Raw genomic sequence first — 24,804 nt, 5'->3', positions numbered from 1 at the left:
GGATGATATTCTGTTGAGGGGACACTTGACTATCCATTGTCTCCAGGACACTGAGGGAACAGTCTTGTGCCTTCAATGTCTGGGATTTGTTGTGAATTAGAAACAAGCTCTCTGAGCCCATTTCAACTGCTCTGCCACCTCGTGGTGGTATTGGATATGGCCCAGTTCTCTCCAGGTCAAGATGCAGGTGGAGGTTCTGGAGGCACTCAGGAAGGAATTGTCCTGGTGGCTGGTTCTGCAGACACTCTCAGAGGGGGTCTCTCTGGAGGAGCCATTCCCTCTGGTTTTAACAATGGGTGCCAATCTGTATGACTGGGGCACTCACCTAGGTCAGGGAGTGGCTCCAGGAGAATTGCCTCCAGAGCAGCAACTGTACAGTATAAATGGGTTGGAACTGAGGGCCATCTGTCTGGCAATGTGGCATTTTCAGTCAGTGGTTGAGGGGTCCCATCTTATTCACACCAAGAATCCCTCAGCAAAGTCATATGTAAATCGGGAGGGGAGACTCATTTGAAGATGTTAATGCCAGAAGCAGACCCTGTTCAGGTAGGTGGAGAGGCAGCTAGCATCTCTGAAGGCAGAACATCTTTAGGGCTTGCAGAATTAGGTGGTGGATTGGTTGAGTCACTTTCATTTTCAGGAGGCAGAGTGGCAAATGAAACCAGAAGTCTTTCAGCAGGTAGCTTGCAGATGGGGTTGGCCTGCAATGGACCTGTTTGCTTCTTGGAGCAACCAGCACTTCTTTGAGTGCCTGGAGCAGCATGCCTGGAGGCTTTAGTGGTGGACACCCTGGAAACCATTGGCTGAAAGGGCCTCTTTTTACTTTTCTGATGTTCAGTCTCATTCAGCACCTGATTCAGTGGGTATGGATGGAATAGGCAGAACTTATCCTGATTGTTCCCTTTTGACCACAGAAGCCATGGTTCCTGGACCTGTTCAACATGTCGGACTGGGAACCATGGAGGCTGCCAGAGAGGTCAGACTTGCTGATTCATGGGTCTGTGATCCATTCCCAGCCATCTCTCTTCCACTTAATAACCTGGAGGCTGAGTGGCTGTGGTTGACTCAGTGTTGTTTATCTGGTGCAGTTTTGGAGACCATCCTTTCTTCTTGATGTGACTCCATGAGCAGAATTTATAGAACAATGAGGAACGCTTTCCTGAAATGGTGTGCAAAATAGGGAGCAGATCCAGGGTCCAAAGACATTTAAGTGACACTTCATTTTCTTCAGGCAGGGCTGGATCAAGCACTCAGTGCAAACATGCTTAGAAGACAGGAGGCAGCCCTTAGCATTGTTTTTTCTAGTGCCGGTGGAGATCTGTTTCTTCCCACCCTTATTTAAGCATCCATCCCCTGTATGTCACAGAGTTCCAACCTGGAATTTGTCATGGGTGCTGCCAGCTCTTACTGGCCCTTGATTTGAGTCAATGCCTACTTGTTCTCTTTCTTGTTTAACTTTGAACACTGTCTTTTTGGTGGCAATACTTTCAGCCAGATGGGTTTCAGAGCTGGGACGCTATCATAGAATCCACAGCTCTGCATTTTTCATCAGGATGAGGTGGGTCTTCCTCCTGATCTTTCTTTCCTAAGGTGAATACCATCTTGCATCGTTCCCAGGAGGTAGTATTACCCACATTCTTTCTGAATCACTTGTGTTCTCAGGAATGTAGGTGGTAGTTGCTGGATGTTAGGCAGGCCCTGCTTTTTTATTTGGACAGGACTTCTGAGTTTAGGAAGACAGAAGCTTTGTTTGTTTCTTTTACAGGGGCTTCCAGAGGTCAGAAACGTGTCTCCATTCAGCTCTAGTGCAAAGCCTATGGGGCCTTGCAAAGGACCTACCTGCGGGGGGGGGGGTCACAGCTCACTCTCTATAAGGAGTGGCTGCTTCCACTGCTTTTAAGGGGAATTTTCCTGTCCTCAACATCTGCAAAGTGGCTACTTGGGTTTCCCCACACACCTTCAACAAACATTACCAAATATCATTCATCATCATCAGATGCCGCATTTGGCAGGAAGATTTTTCAGATGTTTGTTAGTCGCTAGGAGGTGGGGCAGAGGGAGCCCACCTGAGGATGTCTGGGCACTGCTGTGATACATCCTCAAGAACACCATCCCACTTGGGCAAAAATGGAAATTGGTACTTACCTTGAATTGTAGCTGGACGAGTGGGATGCAGTACATTCGACCCTCCCTTCCTTTCTCTACCAACTTGTAATTTGGGGTAATTTTTTAGGATTGTGGCCTCCATTGAACATGCCCTACATGATGTTTAGTTGTCTCTGTCTGTACTTCCATGGACTTCCATGATATTCTGTGTGTAATTCTTTTTCCTGTTAACTGTCATTTCCATTCCGGGGAGTTTTTCAGTGACAGGTATGTGTAGGGGTTGAGGAGTTGTTTTTGCTTTGCCAGTTCGGTCCAGAGATAGGAACAACTCTATCCCCTGGAAGAGGAGCTGTCAATCTTTCTAGACTTTGCATCTGTGGTCCAGAGGGAGGAATCATCCTCAAGAATTAGTGTACTCCATCCCGCTTGTCAAACTGCAATTCATGGTAAGTACCAATTTCTGTTTTCTCTGGCTGCCTCCACTAAACAGCCCTTTAACCTTCTGGACTTCAACTGTCCCAACCACTCCCAATCCTGGGTAGAATCGCATGACACTTAGGCATGAGGCAAATAAAAAGGGCGTAGACCTTCCCCCCCCCCAAAAAAAACAAATTATTCTTTTACTTAGGGTTTTAGTAAGGCAACAAGTTAAAAAGTTTTTGAGGAAATTCTTGTAGAACAAAGCTAATTTTACAGTTTGAGTTGTTAGCTATACAAGCAAATATAAACAGAGATAAATGTATCTAGCTGTACCTATTCTAAACTGTTTCCCTAACCAAGCCAATACTTATCAATTTGCTTTCCTCAGTTCAGCTTCTTTGTCCTTTGAGATCTTCTCCAGGCTTCTTTGCACAACAGGGCCCAACCGTACTCTCTAAGACTTTCCAGTACTCCAACTGTTTCTGTCTTCTGCAGGTCTTCAACAAGTTTCAGACTTCACAACCGTCTGATTTTCCTATTTTCTAGCTTGACTTTTCTACTTTGACATGTAATGTTTTCTCTCCCCTCCCAACCTTCTAACCAAACAGGAGGAGGCTATGTTTCTATTTCTACTTAATTGCCAGGTTTCTACGATGAACCTGTGGCCCTTCTGTGCAAAACTTCCTAAGCATTAAACATTTCATCCTCTTATGAATAACTTCCTGGAAAACAAAATACTCTTGTACTTTTAACATTCCTGTGAACTTTTGACCCTCCTATGCAAGACAGCCTTGAAAGCAGAAAGCAGCCATTTTACATTTCAAGTTTTACAACCAAAAACCCAACACAAAATACCTGAAAGTCCTCCTATGGCTTCACAACCTTAACAGAGCCATTTATTTTCTTTCTCATGTAAAGTCAGATTTTGGTCTGTCTTTCCCCAAGTCTGTATCATGTCTGCTTTGAAGTCCATAACTTTAGCCAATGTCGTGAAGCACTGCAAGGATGTTATACATTCATATGCATCATGTTGTTCTTCCTTTGCTTAGCTGTGATCGGAGGTGCGGAGAACTCCCCTTCCTGCCCAGAGTCTGCCCAGATAACTCCCCTTTTGTTCTTGATACTCCACATGCTACAGACAAAGGCCTGGGCCGTGAGAATACTAGCCAAGGAACAGGTTGGCCACAAGCAGAAGCAGATCCCCCCGCCCGGCTCCTTGATGGAAGGAACCAGAAAGCAAGAAATTAATCGCTGTGAAATTAGTTGCAGGACAAAGAGGAAATGGATCCTCTTCAGTGCCCCCTAATTTCAATGCTTCTCCCATCCTCCACCCCCAGATTTTCCAGTACATCTTTGGTTCTGTACTGTTACAGTCGCTCACAGCTCCTGCAAATGCTCCTACTTGCAATCATAGCCCTTGGACTTTATCCTTCACACAGACACACACACACAAAAAATTAGTTCATAGCTTTTATAAATGCCATCTGCTAGGGAGACTGATGCTGGGTTGCTGTAATCCCTCCCTATCCACTGAGCAAATGCCAGTGTCAGGCAGCTGCCATGTGTGACATTCATTTGAAGCAAGTTTTCTGCCTGTAGCCCACTCTGGTCAGCTGTGCCACCTATGCCTGCAGTGGGGCAAGAGGCACTGAGGGCAGAAGGGAAGCAGACACTGTCCCCTTAGAGTAGCTCAAACCTCAGGAAATGATGGATGGAGACACAGGGGGGCATTACTTCTTCATACACATTAAGTTCCTTTCTTTGTTCCTTCCTTCCAGATAGATCAGGGGTGAGGTACTTCAGACCAACAGCCCTCTCTACCTGGCCCTTGGGATGCTCCCTAGGCTGCACCTTCACCCTTAGCCACACCTCCCCAGGCCCTGCTCTTTGCCCTCCTGGAGTGATTTTGCCCAGCTGGAATGTGTCTTTGAACCCTGACAATACCCCTTGTTTGGCTGGATGGAGGAGTGTCTGTGTGTAGAAGTTGCTGTTTTTGGATGACTGGAATACAGCTTACTGTGCAAAGATAAGAGTCACGTCCATTGTTCAGCCCTCTTTTCCCTCTGTCTGCACCCACCATTGGCATATGGGCCTTGGAAGGCTGCTCATGAAGGAATGTGGCCCTCAGGCTGAAAAAGATTCCCCACCCCTTAGGACACTGTCTGTGTGTCTTCTAGATGGGTGGACTGGCCATGCTGTTGGGGAGACAGGAGGATTCAGGGAACACCAATGGGAGTAAGTCTGGTTATAGTGATTAGAGGGTTCAACTATGATGTTGAGTAGGTAATAGAGTTGCCCACTGACCAGAAACAAACAAACAAACAAAATATCCTAGTCTGCTCTTTTCATGCTTTAAGAGCAGCTCAGTGTGGAGAAATAAGCACATGAAAGCTTTTTCATGGCATGAGGATAAACATTATCATTTGTTAATGTCAGCATACCAAACTGCTGTTAAAGTCACAGCTGCAAAAGCCAACTGAAAAGTTGGCAACCTTAGTAGCAATGGAACATTAGGTGATAGCAACCAGGCTCCATGATTCCTTTCATTCTTTCCTCCCTTTTGTTCCAGCCTCAGACTCATCCTGTCTGATGCTTTTCCGGAGAGTGAAAAGTGGAGGTATATCGGGGGGAGTGGGGGAGAAGGTCCCATCCAATCTGGAAGTCTGTCTAGCTTCACACTTACACAGTCTTGGTTGCCACAGTAGCAAGGCCTTAGCTGTCTCTGGCCCTTTAAGTCTAGGCAGAGGGTTATATATATATTTCCCACCTTTTTGTCTTTTTTCCCCCTTTTATAAAGGAATCAAGGTATCGAGCGGCGCCTCAGGGGGGCTCACAGCTGCTGTTGCCATAGCAACCAGCCTTACTAACCTGTAATTGGTACAGAAAAGCAACCTGGTTTAAAGTTATTACAATGAAGGCAGACCAGATTTCTAGCCGATTAGAAACCTCCCCAGGTGCTGGTATAAATAGAAACAGAGAGAGGGGCATGGGGATGACTCCGTGCCAGGCAGAGGAGCTCAATAGGGGGCACTCTCCTCTTTCAGTCATTGTTTGGCTTGTCTGGCGCTGGAGGAGAGCAGGGAAAAGCTTGGCTATGAAACTGCTGTTCCATACCTCTCGGGCAGGGGGCGCTCTGTTGCAGAGAACTCTGTGAGTGTGCTCTTCTGAATCAACTTCAAATGCATGTGTATCTATCTAGATCTAAATCTAGGACAGAGCAAGAAAATGTTCTTGCTTTATTATTGTTTTAGTGCCAGCTCCTATCCCCATGTAGTTTTGTGGTTTTATTTATATTGTTAGTTTTATAACTGAGCCCTGCTTTTAAAATCTTTTTGACCGAAAAGGGGACTATAAATTGGCAACAACAACAATATTACAAAATGCTGCAGTACGGTACGCTTCTGTTCACGTTCCAGCCAGTCCAGTCCCCCTCCCCCTGCTTCCTTTCTCCCCATACAACAGTCAGCATTCCATGCCCACAGAACATGCTCATTTGGTTGTTTGAGTATCCCCCTCCATTTGGTCTTTTTCTCCCCCCTCCACTTTTTGGGGAGATGGGGTAGGGACAGTGGGCATGCTGGGTCCAATCCCAATTACATTAAATTCTTTGATTTCTCCATTGATGTCTTTGGGTAGCTTTCTCTTCCATCCCTGGGTGGGACCCTGAAAAAAAGCTTCTCAGTGTGAGCCAGTAAGTGACCTATCCAGACAAGAAGATGGTTCTTTCTATCCTTTATATATATCTATGTTTTTCTGTCCTCCTATTGCAGACATTCCAGTCTTCTCTCTCCTCTAATCCAGTTCTCAGTTTTATTTCTTTCCCAGTCTCCCAACGCTCCATACCAGTCTGAAGGTTTTTTTCCATCAGTTTTTTTGTCCATTTGCATACCTTGATGTTACTTCTCTCTTGGTCACCACTGGTACATTTTTGGCTACATAAACACAAGAAGATCCAAATTGGTATTACTACTGTATAGGTATTTGGCACGATGAGGTATGTCTGTGCCGCCACAGTGTGTGCAGAGGAGATTCCTACATTTTTTACCACTGTTGCGTTTTTTTTAAAACCAGATGTTGCTGAGGGGAGCATCTCTGAAATGTCAGAAAGGTTTCTTAGAAATGTGAGATCCATTTTGTAGATCGCTTGGGACCTTTTCTGGACTTCATGGTCCGTCATTTGTTCACATCTAGTCCCCCCAACTTATTCTCTAGCCACTTTTCTGTATGCATTTTGAAAATGCGAGGATGGGTAAGTATCAGAGACAGACAATCCTTAGCGTGGACCTTCATAGGTCTCTTTCTCAAGGGTCATGTGTGCATCTGGCTTGAATTTGACCCCCAGTGTGTGCCGGTGATCAGCTTTTGCTGGTCTCCTGGTTGGTCAGCATTAGAGAGAAGGCGACATTGGTACAGAACCTGCAAGAGTGAAGGAAGAGGAAGATAAGAAGAAAAAGGAGGAGGAGATATTGTCACTTATGTTCTTTGAAATGTGCATTTGAATTCTTGTATTTTCCTCAGTTGCTTTTGGAGCACAATATATCACCTAATCTCTTTCATGCCATGCTGGCTCTACCCTCATTCCACTTTGGTGCTTCCTTATTTCAAAGCCCAGTTTGTGGCCTGTGTCTGATTATATGTTGTAGAACAGAAGGGGGCACTAGGCGGCACTGTGCTGCAGGGAGTAGGATAGGCATCTCAGTTTGTGCATTGTCTCTCAGAGGCAGTGCTAGAAATAAAGGTGCTTCAGGTGGCAGGGAACCAGCATCCTTAGTGACTGATGAGAAACCATCCACCCTCCAAATAAAAATAAAAAAGGAGTAGGTAACGAGGGATGTGGAAGGCCTCCGGCAGGGACCCTGGAGGGCCACTGTCAGCTCAACGAGCAAAGTCAAGGAAGCTCTTAGAGGCAAAAAGTCTTCCTTCAGAAAATGGAAGTCTTGTCCGAATGAAGAAAATAAAAAAGAACACAAACTCTGGCAAAAGAAATGCAAGAAGACAATAAGGGATGCTAAAAAAGAATTTGAGGAGCACATTGCTAAGAACATAAAAACCAACAACAAAAAATTATATAAATACATTCAAAGCAGGAGACCATCTAGGGAGACAATTGGACCCTTGGATGATAAGGGAGTCAAAGGTGTACTAAAGAACGATAAGGAGATTGCAGAGAAGCTAAATGAATTCTTTGCATCTGTCTTCACAGTGGAAGATATAGGGCAGATCCCTGAACCTGAACTAACATTTGCAGGAAGGGATTCTGAGGAACTAAGACAAATAGTGGTAACGAGAGAGGAAGTTCTAAGCTTAATGGACAATATAAAAACTGACAAATCACCGGGCCCGGATGGCATGCACCCGAGAGTTCTCAAACAACTCAAAGGTGAAATTACTGATCTGCTAACTAAAATATGTAACTTGTCCCTCGGGTCCTCCTCCGTGCCTGAGGACTGGAAAGTGGCAAATGTAACGCCAATCTTCAAAAAGGGATCCAGAGGGGATCCCGGAAATTACAGGCCAGTTAGCTTAACTTCTGTCCCTGGAAAACTGGTAGAAAGTATTATTAAAGCTAGATTAACTAAGCACATAGAAGAACAAGCCTTGCTGAAGCAGAGCCAGCATGGCTTCTGCAAGGGAAAGTCCTGTCTCAGTAACCTATTAGAATTCTTTGAGCGTGTCAACAAGCATATAGATAGAGGTGATCCAGTGGACATAGTGTACTTAGACTTTCAAAAAGCGTTTGACAAGGTACCTCACCAAAGGCTTCTGAGGAAGCTTAGCAGTCATGGAATAAGAGGAGAGGTCCTCTTGTGGATAAGGAATTGGTTAAGAAGCAGAAAGCAGAGAGTAGGAATAAACGGACAGTTCTCCCAATGGAGGGCTGTAGAAAGTGGAGTCCCTCAAGGATCGGTATTGGGACCTGTACTTTTCAACTTGTTCATTAATGACCTAGAATTAGGAGTGAGCAGTGAAGTGGCCAAGTTTGCTGACGACACTAAATTGTGCAGGGTTGTTAAAACAAAAAGGGATTGCGAAGAGCTCCAAAAAGACCTCTCCAAACTGAGTGAATGGGCGGAAAAATGGCAAATGCAATTCAATATAAACAAGTGTAAAATTAGGCATATTGGAGCAAAAAATCTGAATTTCACATATACGCTCATGGGGTCTGAACTGGCGGTGACCGACCAGGAGAGAGACCTCGGGGTTGTAGTGGACAGCACGATGAAAATGTCGACCCAGTGTGCGGCAGCTGTGAAAAAGGCAAATTCCATGTTAGCAATAATTAGGAAAGGTATTGAAAATAAAACAGCCAATATCATAATGCCGTTGTATAAATCTATGGTGCGGCTGCATTTGGAATACTGTGTACAGTTCTGGTCGCCTCATCTCAAAAAGGATATTATAGAGTTGGAAAAGGTTCAGAAGAGGGCAACCAGAATGATCAAGGGGATGGAGCGACTCCCTTACGAGGAAAGGTTGCAGCATTTGGGGCTTTTTAGTTTAGAGAAAAGGCGGGTCAGAGGAGACATGATAGAAGTGTATAAAATTATGCATGGCATTGAGAAAGTGGATAGAGAAAAGTTCTTCTCCCTCTCTCATAATACTAGAACTCGTGGACATTCAAAGAAGCTGAATGTTGGAAGATTCAGGACAGACAAAAGGAAGTACTTCTTTACTCAGCGCATAGTTAAACTATGGAATTTGCTCCCAGAAGATGCAGTAATGGCCACCAGTTTGGATGGCTTTAAAAGAAAATTAGACAAATTCATGGAGGACAGGGCTATCAATGGCTACTAGCCATGATGGCTGTGTTCTGCCACCCTAGTCAGAGGCAGCATGCTTCTGAAAACCAGTTGCCGAAAGCCTCAGGAGGGGAGAGTGTTCTTGCACTCGGGTCCTGCTTGCGGGCTTCCCCCAGGCACCTGGTTGGCCACTGTGAGAACAGGATGCTGGACTAGATGGGCCACTGGCCTGATCCAGCAAGCTCTTCTTATGTTCTTATGTTCTTAAGGAGACAATACCGGGATAGCTGGACAAATAGTCTCACTTGGTGTAAGGCAGCTTCTTATGTTCCTAACTAGTGTGGTGTAGGAGTTAGAATGTCAGCCTGGGACCGGAGACACCACCGTTCAGATCCCCACATCTCACTGGGTGACCTTGGGCCAGTCACTGCCTCGCAGCCTAACCTACCTCAGAGGGCTGTTGAGAGGATAAAATCAGGAGGAGGAGAACCATGTTTGTATGCCATCTTGGAGGAAAAGTGGGGTATAAATGTAATAGATAAATAAATAATCAATGCTGTTTTTGGAGAGCAGGATCTTCTATATCTCTACAGAAAAAGTGAATCATTCCTGAATGAACAAAACACTGGAGGTGGCTTGCACTTTGTTTAAAGTTATTCTGGTTCCTGTTTTCATCCCATCTTGTTCTTTTAAGAAAGGCAAGTTAGGTTTGACTTTTAAATTTAGGATGACCCCTGTTAAATTTTAGTTGGGCTTGCACCTCTAATCTACTGAGAGGTATGATTCTGGCTCCTCTGTGTCTGTTTGGAGAGGTCATCCTCAATCCTAGCTTGAATGAAAATCCATCACAACAAGGAAATGGATTATGGAACACAGTTTCTTTCTCTCTTTGCAAAAGGGTGTGACAAAAAGACAGAGTGCAGGAAAGAACCTGACATTCTAACAGAACGGGTCCAGCGCTCAGTGAAATTATCAAACAGGGCCAGATCATTGGATCACACAGCCTAGAATCCTTTACCCTACAGTTACCCAGCACTGAATGTACTGCTCCACGTAGGGGGAAAAAACCAATTAAATCTAGGCCAAAGTGATTACAGTATGCCTAAACTCTTCCTGATGCTGCCTTATATAGCCTGTGATGGGCAAGAAATGTTAGACCTAAGGCATGATGCTGCATGCATGGTCTTTATAAAGTGATTGACTGATCTGTATCTGGTTGATACCCCAAGCCACATGAGCTGAGTTGCACCATGCAAAACTGTGACTTCATTTGCTCAGGGCAATCATTCAGGTAGCCTATTTGCCATGGCCTTTATGGTGTGTGTGTGTGTGTGTGTGTGTGTGTGCTTATAAAACCAATGAAAGATACAAAACTGGGAAAGACTGCAAATATGTGGGTGGATTTGCACTGAGAATTAATGATCTTGATGAAGTGGAGAACTGAGCCGAAAACAACGAAACAAAGCTCAACAAGGACAAATGTACAGGGTGTTACACAGATGAAAGAAACCCAAAAGCACAAATACAAGGGGAAGAACAGCTGGCTAATAACAGTGAAACAGGACAGGGGACTATAGTGGCTCACAGACTGTGAAGTCCATGGAATGCAAAACTCTTGGGGGAAATATTGAAGACAGGTGCGGGGAACCTTTTTTTCTGCCTGCGTTCCCTTCTGGGGGCTATATGCCAGTAGTGTGTGGGGCCAGAGGCAAAGGTAAGTGGGTCAATAAATGTGATTCTTGCATTCATACAGTAGGCTAGATTTCAGCCAAACAAAGATCAGAGGTTTCTACACACAACTAGATCTCTCCATCCAGGCAAGCACAATACATTAGCACAGTTCAAGGACACATTTCAGCCAGGCAAAAGCACTCAAAGAAGGGATGGAGGAGGGCTGCTGAGGAATGTGGGTCTGATAGGAGGCAATATGTCTTGAGAAGGGGATCCTGAGAATCCCAAGGGCTGGAAAGAGAACCCTGATTTTGACAAAGTGTGATATAGTGGCACCCTTCTTGATAATAGTCATACTTCCTTTGTATTTATTGGTCACGTTGTGATAAGCGATGTGGGCAAATTTGGCACAGATCAAAGGCGACTTCATTCTCTACTGGGTTTGCCCCAAAGATTCCTTGTATCTTCAGTTATAGTGCCAAACAATTATTTAGTCTATTATGAGATGGAGTGTTGACCTCTTACAGATGCTCGAGATCAAGTGGAGCGCTTCCAAGAATAGCTGTTAGATAGCCTGGCAAAATCACTTTGTGCGTTGGATTTTCACCCAGCTGTACACCAGGCACCAAGATTGATTCTCCCTCACCCCAACTGGCTACATGTACCTCTAACTCAACCTCAGCCTTTCACCTTCCCTTGGTAGTGCTTTGCCGTACCTCTCCCATGAAACTTGCATCTGCATCTAGTAGTCCCTGGTCATCTTTACCTTGCCCTCCATCTGTTCCAGTTCATCCATTCTCTGTCTATATGTTCTATAATTTTTCCCTTTCTGGGCTGACTCTTTGGCTGCAGACTTTAGCTTTCCCCTGGCTTCTCTTTCAACACAAAAGGTGGGGAACCTGTGGCCCATCAGATGTTGCTGGAGTATGATTCCTACCATCTTTGACCATTGGTCATGTTGGCTGGGGTTGATGGGAGTTGGTGTCACATGTGGAGGACCCCCCCCCTGTGCTGCACTCGCTAAGTGGCTTCCATAGGAACACAGGAAACTGCTTTGTCTAGCTCAGGGGTAACCAACATGGTGTCCTTCAGATGTTTTGGACAACCCCAGCCAGCCTGGCCAATGATCAGCAATGATGGAAGTTGTAATCCAATAGCATCTGGAGGACACCGTGCTCAGTTCAATCTTGGCCTTGGTTTTTGTTTTTGTTTTTTTGCCTTTCATCTCAAGAATGTGCCTTATAGGTGTGCCAACCTCCACCATTCCTAAATCCCTGCACACTTCTGTTCCTGGATCCTGGCCCTAACCCTACAAGCATGAACCACTTGTAAGCAAGAGTGGATACTTTTATGATTCTACACTTATGTTTTATGTTTCTGTATAGTGGGGGCGGCCTTTGGAAGTTGGAAGGGGTAATCAAGCACCCTATAACTAAATAAGTAAATAAAACTCAGCCCACAACAGCACCCTCCTTCCCTCTACCAGGCCTTATCACTCACACACACAACAGAATATTTACTCATACTATACAGGAGAGTCCAGGGAGATCACATACACTACAACTGGTACAAAGATCCTTCACCTCCTTAAATGCAATTTATTTAGTTTTCAATGGGGTTCATGATTACTGTTGTGGTAGTACTTAGTACACAGTCTGTCCTGACATATGCAACACTACAAAAACAAAGGGGGGGAAATGGGCTCCACTCTAATAACGAATCAGCACCTGGAGCCCTACAACAACAGACTGGACCTTTAAGCCCATGGAAACACACTGGTGTGCCTTGTCTAATAAATTAATCTCTGCAACCCTAGAAGAAAAGAGAAGTGTTTGTATCTTTGCCATGGCTGAGTGGCATGCTCAGGTGTAGAGGGATCCAAATTCTCTGGCTGATGCCTAAGGGCGCACCTGCCTTTTCTGGCTCTGTTTTTTGGTGGTGGGAATGTATGCATGCTTCCTTCTCTGGGGCCAAGGTGGGGGCAGACCCTCTCCTTGGCTCAAACAAAGCAGTAAGGTCAGGGACAGGAAAGGAAGGGTTAGGGAACAATGGTTCAGAATTGAGAAGCTGAGGCTGGCTCAGTGAATGGTCCATTGTGCACTGACACCAGCTGTTTGCCTTTCACCAGCAGGCGGCAGGGGACAGAACTTCCCCTTTCTACTAGGGATATTTTTTAATAGCTGAAGCCGGAAGAATTGACCGGCTCCCTGGCTTCCTCTAGAGCTTTTCAGAGACAGGTGTGAATGAGTTTCAAAGCACCCACTGAAGTAGAAGTCAGATAAATAAGTGCAGAAGGGAAGAGGCACTGGTCTGTGAGGAAACAGAGAGAAGAGAAACAAAAATACCCAGGTAGGCAGCAACAGAGCAGGAAATAGAACCCAGGAGATCCCTTAATCTTTAGGTATAACAAGTGGGACCTGCAACAAAATGTTGCAGTGTATCCTCATCTAGCAGGGCTCCTCCTGCTCAAGCCATTCCCTCCTTCAAAATACTATTAATTGTAAGGAGCTCTAGCAGGGTATTTCACTGTCCTGCCCCAATTTTCTGTCTTTCTTTTCCAACTGAAGCTCAACATCCCATGGATACTGAGAATGCTGATTTTTGCCCCTTAAGGCAGTTCCACACACCATACATTTAAAGCACGTGGCTTCCTCCACAGAGAACTCTAGAATTGTAATTTACCCCACACAGAGGTACAATTCCCAGCACCCTTAACAAACTGCAGTTTCCAGTATTCTTTGGGGAAAGCCATGTGCTTGAAATGTATGGTGTAGAGTGGCTTTTAAAAAACCTGTATTTCTGCAAGCCTCAGGCTTTCCAGGAGTTGCTAGTACCAAACTCATGCTTCTCAATGGTCCTATTTTGGCTCCACTGCTGTCACCACTCAGTTCCTCAGTTTGCTATTAGAAGAAGAGATGTCCCATTCAGAGAATGGAATCTGGCATTCCTTTCATTCTAACCACTGGAAGCAGATGTCACCCTGGGTTCATTCCATCCAGTTCCTTTCCAAGAGAAAGAGGAAAAAACTGTCCCACCTTGCCCTTTCTTCTTCCAGAATGTTCTTATGTTGCTCCTTGCAGGTATCAGATACAGCCCACAGAGTGCAGTGCCAGCAGAGCTTGTGATTATGAGCGCTCCAGACCAGCCTGCTGTGGGAAATAGTAAGTTACCTTTCATTTGTGGATCTGCTGGTGAGGAGTGATCCAGCCTACGGATGGAAACGGGAGGCTGGAACCTTTCCTGGGGCGTGTCCATACAATACATTTAAAGTTCTATTTGTTATGCAAATTGAACAGTCCTTGAGAATCCTGGAAACTGTTATTTCTTAAGAGTGCTGAGAATTTTTGCTCTTTGAAGTCAGCACCCCTAAGAGACTGCAGCTCCCAGGATTCTTTGCAGGAAGCCACGACTGTTAAGTGGCATAAGAGGGCTTTCAATGTATGGTGTGGATGTGACCCCTAGTCAGCTGTTCTGCCTGAGAAGAGTTTCATCCTCTAGATGGGCCTTCCTCAGAAGGCTTACTCATGTGTAGACCTTCTGGCAGATTGGAGCTTTACCATCTGTGTTGATTGGCACTCTCAACATCTGGATTGCGGGTGACTGGGGCTCTGATTCAGAATGCCAATCACTCGCAAAACATACATTATATCTGTAAGGGTCCAAAGGAAGTAGATGCAAGGCTTTAGGAGGAAAATAGAAGGCTGCCTTACACTGAGTTGGACCTTGGGTGCATTTAGCTCAGTATTGTTTGGACTGACTGCCAGCAGCTCTCCAGAGTTTCAGGCAGGGAGTCCCTCCTGGCCCTGTCTGGAGATGGTGGGAATTAAACCTGGGATCTGCCTGCAAGGCAGATGCTCTGCCATTGAGCTAGGGCCCTTCCCCCAAGGAATTCCCCAATAAATTATTTGGGATGGGCGGGCCTTCGGGCAGACAGGTATGCCGCCTTCAGGTGATGGAGTTGTGTGTCCCCTTCCTCTACTTAATGTCGATGGTATCATGTATTAGCCGGGTGCTCCATGCTGAAGCCTCTGTCTCTTTGGAGAAGAGACATAAAATTACAGAGTTTTAAATGTGTTTTCTTTAGTCTGCATTTGGAATCTGAGTGGTGCCAAACCTGTCTGAAATGTGTGCAAACTTTCCCCCTCTTCTTGGAGCCAAGTGCTGCTGATGAAAAAATTAGTGTCTCGATCCAACTACAACTGTATGCTGGAAACCAAAGTTGTGTAAATCAAATGTTCATAAGCTGTTTAATTTGCATAAGATATTTTGCTTGTAGTGAGCTTGCAGACTTCAGCTTTCTTAAGTGCAGAAATCTTTGATTTTGACCTGCCGTCAACACAGATCACAATGGTTGTTTATGTAGCTATGAATCTTATGCTCCTAAGAGGACTTGAAAAGAGACTGGATTCTAGAAGGCTTTAGAGCAGTGGTTTTTAACCTTTTCCACTGCCAGCACCCCTTGGATTTCCAAAATATGCTCTCGCACCCCCTGAAAAAATACAGTTCTTTTATTTATTTATTTTATTTTAATGTCTGTTTTAGCCTAACTTAGCTAAGATTAAATGAATTTTTAAAATCTCTTGAACAACGCCTCACACCCCTAGAAAAAGTGTCTTGCACCCCCAGGGGGGGTGCACCCCAGGTTAAGAACCACTGCTTTAGAGACTCATGTGATTGGAATTCAACCCAGATTCTACAGGAGCTTGCATGGTTTGTGATGAAGACCCTACAGAGTGGAACTGATCCCGTCTTGGAACATAGGAAGCTGCCTTAGACTAATTCAGGTCATTGGTCTGTCTAACTCAGTATTGCCTACACTGACTGGCAGCAGCTCTCCAGACTGGTATTTCCTAGCTCTTCCTGAAGATGCCAGGATTGAACCTGGGACCTTCTGTATGCAAAGCATGTGCTTCTCTACCACTGAGCTGTGACTCTTCAGTCTTTCAAAAGATGGTAAAAAAAACCAGAGGATATGTCTGGGTCTACTCTGGCCTAACCACATAAAGGTAACTACCTTTCCATGGTCATCTTCCAGGGCCTTTGGATTCACTGGTGTTAATCATTAGACCTTCCTCCCTCCCTCCCTCGCTTGAACCGGGACCTCAAAGCTTCCTAGCCTTCTCCTCTAAGTCCATGAAACCCAACTCTTCTCCAGGAGTTTGAGCTCTTCACCTAGCTGTTAATGTTTTGTTTTGGACCCAGGCAGTCTCGGATCCCCACGTTCCTAGTGCTGGAAGGAACCAGTGCAAACCCAATGTCCTAGCTGTCACTGTCTGTCCCCCTTCATCTTCCCCCCTTCCCAGTCCAGAAGGAGGTTCTCTCAAGATAGCAGATGAATGTTTCAAAATTAAATTTTCTCTGCTTCCTAGCAACGGTCGTCACGGTGCCAGGGTGGGGGTGGGAAGGACACATCAGGGTATCACATCCCCCTTTTCCTGCCTCCTTGTGCCTTATGCTATTCATACTGTGTTGACATCATTAGAATCCAATGTCCATTTCCTATGGGAGCCTCTGCCATCTACAGCCATGCATTCTTCTGTGATTGTTGAGGGCATGACACGCATACTGTTCCCGCACATAGAAATAAAATCAGCTCACTCCTAGATATATACAAAGGATGCCAACCAAACAAGCTCACAATGTGCACAAGATTGCATGTACAAGCTTATAAATATGCAAATACAAACCTCATTGCAAAGACACAAGCACACACAGTCTTCAAAACAGGCAAATGCATCATGTGCACACTTCAGCACACAAATTGTCACGGAGAAAACAAAACAATTATGCATAAAATTAGGACACACACAGACACGCACACATGATCACATACACAAACAAAACCAGACACACACATTTTTATGTGTCAGCGTGGATGCACACACACCTGGGCAATCTTGCTAAGAGCATCATTACAACTCAAAAGCCAAGACAGTTTGAGAAGATTGGGCTTCTCCATGAAAAAAGGAGTGGCGTGTTTGAATGTTAGATACATGTGCAAGACTCCTTATTTCTCTTGATACCTGTATGGTATTATGGTGATTAAAAATATATATATTAAAACCTGCCCACAAATGCTTAAGGCGGCTTACAAAAACATGAAATATGTTACGTTAAGAACAACACAGCATAACAAAACAACCACTGTAAAACATTAGCAGTACAAATTCCACTCCTTTTCGCAGAGAGCACCATTAGATCATTTTCACCTGCTCAATTCCGAAAGCTTGCCTGAATAAATAAGCTATACAGAGCTTTCTAAATCTTAACAGAGATGCAAACTGACTCGCCTCCACTAGCAATTTGTTCCAGAGCCTTGGAGCTGTTTGGGAAAAGGTCCTGATTCTTCCTGGTGCCATCATGCTCTCTTAGAACAGAGCCCTGAGCAGGGCCCTCCCTGCCCATTTTTCTGAGTTGGGAAAGGCAATTTCTGAGATCCAGCTCCCAGACCTTGAAGGGCCTTTAAATGTCAAAAATGACATGTATTGTTTTGAAGCTCAGGATTCTTTGAAACCCATGGATTTCATGCCCTCCCAGACACATTGTTATAGAAGGGACTGGTGGAGATTTAGGGTTCCTGTACTTGTAAGTGGCCTGCTGGGCTCCTGCTGTCTCTGAGCTAAGGCAAAGAGATATGGTTAGCTCATTCTCTCTCCCAACAACAGCGGCAAAAACACAGGGGTAATGTGAATTCTAATCCAAGATGGTCTGATCATGCTAAATTGACGGCTTACATCTATTTCCACTTGTGCATTACGGAAATAGCACAGGTACATATTAAATTCACCTCAGCAGGAAAGCATTGCAGGTAGGGATGTGCTAGGATTCCACCCAATTTGTATTTGGCACTGAATTTTCCATCAATTTGCTTATTCTCAATTGCTGACTATCGGATTGTAATGCAGTGAATTTCTGCTACTATTTTTGAAAACGGACTTTTTAAAAAATATCTGCCTCTAAAACATCAGTTGTAATGATAATTTATCAATATTTCCTTTTGAAATATCAATATTTCCTTCAAAATATTCATATATCAATATTAATATCAATATTTTTTCTGAGCAAAAAACCTCACGGATTAGTAAGGGCAGCAGCTAGAGGATACAGGACAAATTCAAATCAATGCCGGCCTGTTAGGTGGACGGAATGCTTTTGAACTAGCACAGACCAACAGATCCCATTCCTAATTGCAGGCACCTTAAAAAGAGTTTAGTTTTTTAGGAGGATTTGTTACTAGCTACTTTTTTGTTGCTTTTGTGATTGCTTTATTATTATTTTTTAATTGATGTTAGCTGCTTTGGGAATAAAAAAAAATCCAGAATAAAAAAGTATCTAACTGGCTCTGGATTTCAAAGGTCTCAGGCAGGGGTCTCTCCCAGTCCTGCAATCTGTCACCTTTTCTTAAAAACTGTGGAGGTGCTGAGATTGAAATTGGGGCCTTGTTCAGGTAAACTATGTGCTCTGTCAGAAAGTTACAGGGCTCTGTCCATCAACAACAATGCATTAAATTGGAGTACACATGTAATGCTGTTGCATCAGCTTTTTTGTGTTCTAACACAGAGTTTTTCTTTGAAATAAAAGCATCCTGTTTTCTGGTCCCATTTTCTACATTTTTCATAACCCAATTAGATTTCTAGGGTGGTTGCATCCTGAAAATAGCTAGCAGTTTCAGAATGATTACAAAATCTCCCTTATCCAGCCTTTCTAGCACAGCCAGATACCACTAGTAGCTATCATTTTTGCACCTTGCTCATGTTTTAACTCTCTGTCCCCTACATTTCTGACTGGGCTAGAAGGTCAGGCCACAGGTCACCAATCATTTTAGGCTCATGATCACATTTGAATTTTTGAGGGAAAATGTAGGTGACACCCCCTCTGGCCTCTGGATCAGCCGCCACCCCAGAGAGACAGAAAGTAGACCTTAACTTTGCCAAGGGAATCTGAGTAAAAGTGGGATCCAGAAGAATTAACCTGAGCTTTGAAAAGCACATAGAACTGAAAGAAGAACTGGGAAAGAGTGGCACTCTTCCAGCTTCTTCCTTCACTTCAGTGTTCTTTTCAAAGGAGAAAAAGGCAACCACCCTCATCAACTAATGACCAACAGAGCAGGGAGTAAAGGGGCTCAGAGGCTCATTTGCATTAGGGGAAGAACGGTGCCACTGCTCCCACAGGTACCACATTGGTAACTGCTGCTTTGTATAACAATAATAGTTCCACATCTATATATGATGATGTCATGCTGTAGTAATTTCTTTAATTGCTTGGGTATTTGCACTTTAGATGTACAAATCGAAATACCCATAGTATGCAAGAAATATTTTATTTCACCATTTCATATTATCGGAGCAGTGTGGAACTGAGCCACAGGGAAGTGGCAGCCTAAAAGGAATAGGTTATCTAACAGAATTCTCAGCATCCTCACAATACAGTTGTGAGGGGATCTTAGAACAAGGATGAGCAGAAAATAGATCAAGATCTACTGGTAGATCTGTAAGTGGTTTGGATTGGCAAAGGTTTCTGGCTCCCAATTGTTTATCAATGGCAACAAGAAAACAACTTTTCCCACCTAAATTAGCCTGTTGAAATGAAGAAGGCTAACCAGGAGTGGACTTTTCTGTGAAAGGACTGTGGTAGATCTCAGGGGTAGTGAAAAACCAAAGTAGATCCAATAAGCCTTAAGTATGACCACACCTATGGAGTAGAGGACATTTTACAGTTAATAGTTTTTTTTGGGGGGTAGTGTAAATGTGCTCTATCATTAAACATGTCTTGAAACATGGGTTGGCGAAAATCATTTTTCACAAAAGGACAATCAAAAGCATTTTTTACCTTCTGAGTTGCACTTTTTGTGCATTGGGTGAATGTTGAAATGCAAGATACAAAATAAAAGATAAATAAGATATGCATTATGTAAGAGGCTGTCTTTTACTGAGCCAGACCTTTGGTCATCTAACTCAGTATTGTCCATACTGACTGGCCATAGCTCTCAAGGAATTGAGACGGGTCTTTCCTAGTCCTATGTATAGATGTCAGGGATTGAACCTGGAACCCTTTGCACACAAAGCATGTGCTCTACCACTGAGCTATGGCCCTTCACCAGTTCTTGATTATGTAGGTTTTTATGTTTGCATTACCAACTAATTTAAAGAAAAATAAATCTGAAGTTTGAAGGTCCTCTTGGGAGTTCATGTGGCGATTGACTGATGGTTCTCTCATCTGCCAAAGAAGAGACATTCTGATGTGGAGCCTGGTGGCTTCCAGAACACTGAACAGTGAACGCTTCGTGGCTGGCTTTGCTTTCTTTCTTATGTGAATTTGCAACATCGGATGATGCATCCCCCAGCTTCTCGTGTACAGTTATGGAGGGAAATTTGGGGTTGAGTCATTTTTGTGTTTTGTCTTCGGTCACCACGGTCCTAGTTTTGTGTACATGTTTGGAAACCTGCAAGGAAAAAGGAAGTTATGGTTAATTCTGTAAAGTGGGGGAGGGAAGGGAGGATTGGGGGGGAAAGGGAGGAAAGACTATATACCTGCTTGTTTATCTTTGAAAATTCAATAAAACATATTTATTTATTTATTTGATTTATATCCCACCCTTCCTCCCAGCAGGAGCCCAGGGTGACAAACAGAAGTGCTAAAAACACATCAAAACATCATAAAAACAGACCTTAAAATACACCAAAACAAAACAACTTTAACAACTTTTTTAAAAAAGAAAAAAGCTTTTTTAAAAAAAGGCTTTGTGGCTGGAACCAAAATGGCTGAGCATGGTGGACTCCTGGGTGAAAAGAGAGCAGCCAGAGGAAAGAGACCAACACCAGAAACCTTCATTGGACCAGTTGGTTTGGAACAGGCAGTTTACAGCCAATTCTGTGATGCTGAAACTAAGATTTTTATGGATATCCTGTTGTCTATTTGTGCATGGTTTTCCATGTTATGTAACTGTTTTGCTATACTATGTTTTTTTTATATATGTTTTTAACCCTTTTTTTAAAGAAGTTTTTAAAGCTTTTTTAAAAATGTTTTTAATGTTGTTTTGTTTTAATGTATTTTAAAGTCTGTTTTTATGATGTTTTAAAGTGTTTTCAGTGTTTCTGTTTGCCTCCCTGGGCTCCTGCTGGGAGGAAGGGCGGGATATAAATCAAATAATAAATAAATACTGGTATGATATACCTGCAAATAATCTTAATGAAAGTACATGGGTTAGTCCAAGCTTTACATATCAATGAGAGTTTTAATTGGAGTTTCACCAAAAGCTTTTTCACCACTAGCTTTGACACAGCAGCTGCTGTTCCACTGACTGTAAGCTGCTGGTACCACGAATGGAAGCAGTTGCAAATTGGCCCACAAGTAGTGCAGCCTCTATGTGCATTAGGAATGGGAGAGAAGTTTGATTCAGTTGGCACTGAAAGCCGAATTTATCAGATTTGCACTTTCCGAAACATAATGAGAACCGAAACACAGCTATCCTTTGAAATTTGCACGTATCCAAATTTTACAATGCAGTACTTCAATCAAGCAATGTTTACAAAAATGCAATCTATTTGGGGGAAATGTGCACAAAATGAATATATTGGTGAAAATAACAAAAATGCATTATATTAAGATTAAATTGCTTGCAAAAATGTGTACGTTAGTCAAAACGGCATACAAAAATGTATTAGGAGAAATTCACACTAAAATGCTGAATAATATTCATGAGGATTGTTTTTAAAATTGCAAATTGCTGCAGAAACGTTGACAACCAAATTTAAGATTAGAAAAATGAGAAACTGAGAGAAATTGACAGATAATTCTATCCCTGGTGTTCATTGAGTTTCCAGCTGCTCTCAGAGTCATGCTAAAGCTCAATGCACGTAGGATTCTGTATGCACCATGGGCCTTCCACATGGCTGCTTCTGTTCATCATATCAGCAAGGTGCAGTCAATGCAAAAGTGTCTTCCATGGCAGAGCTGCTTGTGTACATTTGGGATGATGGGAGAGTTAGTCCAACAACGTCTGGAGGGTCTCATCCTTAATTTATAATATAGGCTACTCTAACGGTCTCTTTTCCAGGAGTCTTTCCAGTTCTTTAATGGCTCATCACTTCTTTTTATTTCCAGTCCTACTATCAAAATTCATGTTAGGTATAAGCCTTCTAAGTTTACTGTGTCCCTGTCTAGATTATTTTATCCAGTGAGGTCAGTTACCTATCTAACATTTGCATTCTTTCCCCCTAACCAAGGTGGGCCCCTAGGAAGATGAGCTGAACGGAATGGACCCTCTTTCTAGGACTGTAGCTGATTCCAGAGATGGGAAACCTGTGGCCCTCCAGATCTTGTTGAACTACAGCTCATGCCACCCCTGACCATTGTCCAGGCTAACTGGAGCTGATAAGAGATACAGTACAACAGCTGGAGGGCCACAGGTTCCCTATCCCTGGCTTAACCAGATTCTGTCTCCCTGATAACATCTGGAAAATAACTGTGATGTGACGTAATCACATTCAGGGCTTTCCTCTCCCTGCTCCAATAAACTGGCTGCAGCTTGCAGGAGGTGGAGAAATGCTGGACGTGATGGCGGTGTAAGACACACACCTTTCTTTTGCTAGGCTTTATAACAGACACATGAGGAGATACTGGTTGGTGGCAGCTTTTCGTCCCCTGTAGCATTTAGGGTCTGTCCAGACAGAGCCAGTGTGTGGTGTAGCGGTTAGAGTGTTGGACTGGGACCTGGGAAACCAGATACCCACTCAGCCATGAAGTTCATCTCGGGCCAATCACTGTCTCTCAGCCTAACCTACCTCCCAGTGTTGTTGTGAGGGTGAAATCAGGAGGAAGAGAGCCGTATTTGTACGCCACCTTCAGCGCCTTGGAGGAAAGAATATAAATGTAATAATAAATAACATAAATAAACCCTGTTTATTAAGCATTCATCCAGATTTGTTTGAACAAAGCTTACACAGTTAAGAATATATCCAGTCTTTACTAAACATTTGTTCTTTGTTTGTGGGGAGGTTATATTTATTTATTTATATCCCTCCCTTCCACCCAGTAGGAGCCCAGGCCAGCAATATAGCGGTTCTATAGCAACAAGGATTCATCCTGCATTCATCCTGATTTTCTTGCAGGGTGTTTATATGTCTTTCTGTTAGTCATTGGTTCATCCCACAGTTTCCAATGCATTTCCCCATCATCTTCCATATTTGAAGTGGATTGGTTGCACTAGGGTGACAGAGCCCTTTAATCCACTTTTAACTGTGCAAACCCAAAGTTCTGGTATGCACTTGAATTTCTCCAGCAATATAGTGGTATTCTGGAGGCACCTTTAGTTAGGCTCCTCCAAACTAGAGTACTTTTGTAGCTCTTGATGAGATGGATGGATGGTGGTGAACCAGGAACTAAGAGCACTTGCTAGGAGCATCCAGGGGTGAAACAGCCAAGAGGAGTCATATTAAGGGGGAAATAGGACGTACAGTAGGAGGTCAGAATGCCTCCAGGGAATCAGAAAGTCTGAAACTGCACTACACAACTAGTTAGTGTTCCATCTGGAGGAGAGGTGGCAGTTAAGAATAAAGCAACCCAATACTTTCTGTTAAAGGATTAAACAAAATCACCCCTGAACATCGGAGTTCGACTTCCTCTTCTCTGATCAGCCTGCCTAGGATCTGTTTTCTTCAGAGGGGAGAACACTGGAGTCTTGTAATGCCTTTTGTATGCAGCACAGGCAATATTGTTTGCAGAATCAAGAGGGACCCTTAAGCTCAGAGAGTTCACAGCTGCTCCTGGTCAGCATTGCTTCTTGGTCCTTATGTCTGGGACATATTTGCATCGCTATTTATTTATTTATTATTTTATTTCCACTATGTATATACTGCTTAATCCCCAAAGTTTCTAGGTGGTGTACATATTTATTTTATTTTATTTAACAAAATTTACATACCGCTTGATTGTAGAAAACCTCTAAGAGGTTTTGTAGTGTAAAATTTACAAAAAACATATAATGGATAAAATCAATTAAAATTAATCATAAAAGCAGAAAAACAGACTAGAAAGACCAACTGGTCTAATGGTATTTCCATCTCTCCAGGGAATTCAGGGAACTGTAGTTTTGTGATATGGACTAGAGATCTGAAAAAAATAATGTGTTAAAAACACACACACACATGCTCCACTCCCTCACCAAAGTACATTGCCCAGGATTCTTTGGGGGAAGCCATGATAATTAAACTGGTACAAAATCAATATAAACATGTAGTGTAGTATGCTCATAGCCTGAACACTCTTCTCTCAGATTAATTACAGTCTCTCCAGCTTTGCATTTCTTTGGGTGAGGTGCAATTGATTCACTTTAGGAAGCAAGCAAGTATACAGCCAGAATGGTGTATTCCACTCATTTAAAATATCTGTATTCTAAACAACAAAACAAATACAATTCCCAAATATGTACCTTTTAAACATTCATGTCGGGTAGCAGTGCTCCAATTAATTTTCAGTGTATTCACATTTGAATTATTTGCTTTCTGTTCAAAATGTTTTCTTTCTTTCATTATCATCATTTTTCCCTATTAGGTTTTTTTTAGCTGTAACAATGGCCCATTCATTTTCATAACCGGTGATGAAACCATTGTTGCTGATGATGGAGGACCATTAAAAGGTTGCATCTTCTTTTCATGCTTCCCTTTGGCTTTAGCTACTAGTTTGGTTTCTTGGGCTGCCATGACTCTAACTGGAAAGGCTTAGCTATCAAAGGTGATATGCTGGAAAGAGGAAATGCCAGGCTGACGAGCATACCTCCCTTGGCCTGGCTTTCCCAGGTTATCCCCTTACCAGCATATGCTGCTTAATCAAGCAGAAATTGGTCCAGCACAGGGAACCCAGGCAGCTT

The sequence above is a fragment of the Rhineura floridana genome, chromosome 3, assembly GCF_030035675.1.
Source record: "Rhineura floridana isolate rRhiFlo1 chromosome 3, rRhiFlo1.hap2, whole genome shotgun sequence".
Lineage (NCBI taxonomy): Eukaryota > Metazoa > Chordata > Lepidosauria > Squamata > Rhineuridae > Rhineura > Rhineura floridana.
This window is presented reverse-complemented; position numbering follows the sequence as displayed.